Raw genomic sequence first — 3,406 nt, forward strand, 5'->3', positions numbered from 1 at the left:
AGCGTGCAGTTTGATCAGCACCTCAGACCTTGAGCGCTTGGCAGGGCAGCCAGCAGAGCACAAAGACCAGTGTCTTGGCGCACGCAGGCCAAGGCGCGGGTAACTCGGAAATGCTGTGGGAGCAGTAGTTCCGACGGCCAGCGTGCGCCAAGAGTTCTCAGGAAGCGTCGGGGCAACAGGTGCCCAGTGTGGCCAGTGGCAGCATGAAGGCGATAGCGACCTTTTGCTGATGGTAGAGTGCCAGCCAGTCGGGGCCACCGTTGGGGAAGCACAGCAGGCACAAACTTTACTCTCGCACACTGGCAGCCGTAAGGAACAGAGCGATGGGCGCAGTGGCCAGGACCGTAGAGACCCAGTGCGGAGCTGACCCACAGGGCATGCAATAACGCGCCACACTTAGAGCTGAGAAAGAAGCTGCCGGAGAGCAGGTTGAGCACGGTGATGCAAGCACCACCTTGCGCTTGGCGCCTCCGAAGGACCAGTTGAAGTCGTTCACGGTGGCAACTGTCCAAAAGTGCAGCATCAGCACGAACTGCAGATCGGTGACTGTAGGGTTAAGGGGGAAGCACTTGAGCAGCGATGGGCGACGCTGCTACTGGAACTACACCAACACCAGCACCAGTACGAGGCCCACAAGGTCTACAGTTCAAAGGGCCATCAAGACGCTTGTAAACAGAGTCCACAGCGCCAGCGCTGCGCGGGACCCCGCGACCCGCTCCAAGTTGTGCGGATTGCGGGAACCCCAGACCGGAGAAGGGCTCTCAGATCCGTTACCCATAAAACTGTTGGGGTTAAGACCCGGCAATGCATCTTCCAACCAGATCAAGGGGAGCATGGCCCTGATGGCGCGGGCGATGAGACGGTTGCCTTTGGCGGATGCCTTTGTCATAGGTGGGAAGGCAAGAGTCCATTCAGGTTCACCAGTGGCCGGCTACCGGTACTGGAGAACTGCGAGATTGCAACGTGTCGCTTGCAGCTCCTTTTAAGAGTTGGGGACCGCCCCTCTGGCCGACGATTGGCCATCTGCACCCACGGCCCCGCCCCAAGAACCTCGGAGCAGTATTTCTATTAGCTGCCTCTTCACCCCTGATTTTGCTGGGAACCGGGAACCTCTGCCTATGACCTTCTGCTTAGAACTGAGACGTGAGGGTCCAGAAGCGCTGACTCCGGAAAACAGTTTCTGCGATTCGCCGGAGCATGGGGCCTTGACTGCGGGTCGGGTTTGAGGAAGCAACCGCCTCCGAGCTCCTCCCGGAGCAGCTCCCAATCCCGGAGCTGGCTGTGAGCGGGTCGAACAAATTCCGCCTTTGGAGGCACTGGGTACTTCCACGTCCTGTGCTACCTGAGAATAGCCACCGCGATACCAAGCAGGGTCGCCCAAGTCCGCACAGCTGGGCATCGCAGCAGCTCTGCCTTCCGACCTTGCTTCTTTGAACTCACTTCTCCCGACAAAGGCATTTCTCCTCCCCCGAGGTAGCCATGGTACCTCATCCCCGATCTCTTTTGTTCAATTCTCCAAGTATCCGTGACCCCTTTTCCAAGGTCATTGGGCTTGCCAGTACCTGGACTAGGGACTGACAGGCGATTAAGCCAGGAGTGGCCAGGAAGGGAGACATTATCACAAGGCTTAAAATACCAGTGTTGTGCGTCCAAGCAAGACCTGAATATGACACGTGCGTCTGCAGGGAAGAAGGACCTAAAGCCTGGAAAATCCTGGAAAGCTTCTCAGTGGAGGTGTCTTTTGAACCCATCTCTGCTTAACCCACTCCAGTGCCTAACCCTTGCAGTTGGAATGAAATCCCCATTCCTTGCTTTAGTCCACAGCTCATGACAGAGGTTGTCAACCAAGGTTTAAAAATAAAATCAATGAATAGGTCCCATAGGTCTGGACTGGAATTTAAGCCCCCGCCCCCACCATACTGAGGATTGAACCCAGGGGTGTGTCCACCGAGCCACATCCCCAACCCTATTTTGTATTTTATTTAGAGACAGGGTCTAGCTGAGTTACTTAGGGCTTGGCTAAGTTACTGAGGCTGGCTTTGAACTGGCAGTCCTCCTGCCTCAGGCTTCCAAGCCGCTGGAATTACAGGCATGGGCCACTGCGCCCAGCTAGCCCTGGTATTTTTAAAGTACCCAAGGCACTTCCAATATATGCCAGGGTTGATGCCCCCTCTACATGGATCTCCCTGGTCACCTTGTAGACCTTGTCTCCTACCACTCTGAGATTCACCTACTGCACTCCAGATACATTGGGTCTTCCTCAAATGCACCAACTCCTGTCCCAAGGCCTTTGCCACTGCTATCCCCTCTGCCAAAAATGCCCTTCCTCCAGATTATGGTGAGGCTGGTTCCTTCTTATCACTTAGGCCTTAGCTCAAATGTTGCCTCTTCAGGAAAATCTTCCACCACCTCCTTTTTTACTTCCCCAAATATTTGTTGTGGATGTCTACTACCAGGCACCTTGCTAAGCACTGAGGATGCAGCAGTGTGCACAGAAAGCATCTTCTACAGCAGCTAAATGAAGTGAACTCATATAGGGGAAGTGCAAGAAATAAAACAAAAGAGGGTAATGAGACAGGGAGTGACAAGGAGGGCAAGGAGGCTTAAGAAAGAAGGGTCGGTTGAGGAATGGGAGCATTCCCAGGGCAGGAGGAGACCATAGTCCCCTTAATGTCACTGACCACCTCTGTGTTTTGGGACTAACTGACCTCACCCATCTGTAAAAGAGGATATTAACCCTTTGTTCAGGTCATGAGCTAATGAGGAACATTGGCACAGCATGCCACCAGAAGCTGGGAGGTAGTACCCAGAGAGCGAGTCTTCTGAATGTCTGCTTTGTCGGTCACCACTGCCAGACTGTCCCCATCACTCTCAGACCTCTGTCTCCCATGCCTAGGAGACAGGGAATCTGCAATAAGTGAAATTCTCTGCCCAGTGGTCAGAAAAGGGGAAATTAACTGAATTCCCTGACTCTAGGCTGGACTGGAGTCTGACGAGCTGGTAATCTAATAGAAAGTTTACAAAATTAGATCATACTTTCCCAGGGTTTCCATCCAGTGGGAACTGGGGCCTGGGAATTTTTCTTCCTCTAATGGAAGGTGTCACTGAGCATCGAATGGCCTGGGTTCTAGTCTCTTTGCTCTGGCCATAATGTGCTATGTAAAATCTTGGTTTTATCTGTAAAAGTCTTCAAGGCCCTGTCTAGTTCTCATATTCTCAGAGTGCTCTATTTCTTGTCTGTGTTCATTCAAGGATAACTTTTGGGGTCTTATCCCAGGATGTCTTCTCTCGACAGCCAGAAGGTGAGTTAGATCACAGCATGCCTTTTATAAAACCCTCCTCCGAGGACATCTCATTCTGCTTAGAATAAAATCCTTACTCCTTTCCTAGCCACTGGTTCTTTCTC

This window comes from Sciurus carolinensis, chromosome 2 (genome assembly GCF_902686445.1).
Source record: "Sciurus carolinensis chromosome 2, mSciCar1.2, whole genome shotgun sequence".
Lineage (NCBI taxonomy): Eukaryota > Metazoa > Chordata > Mammalia > Rodentia > Sciuridae > Sciurus > Sciurus carolinensis.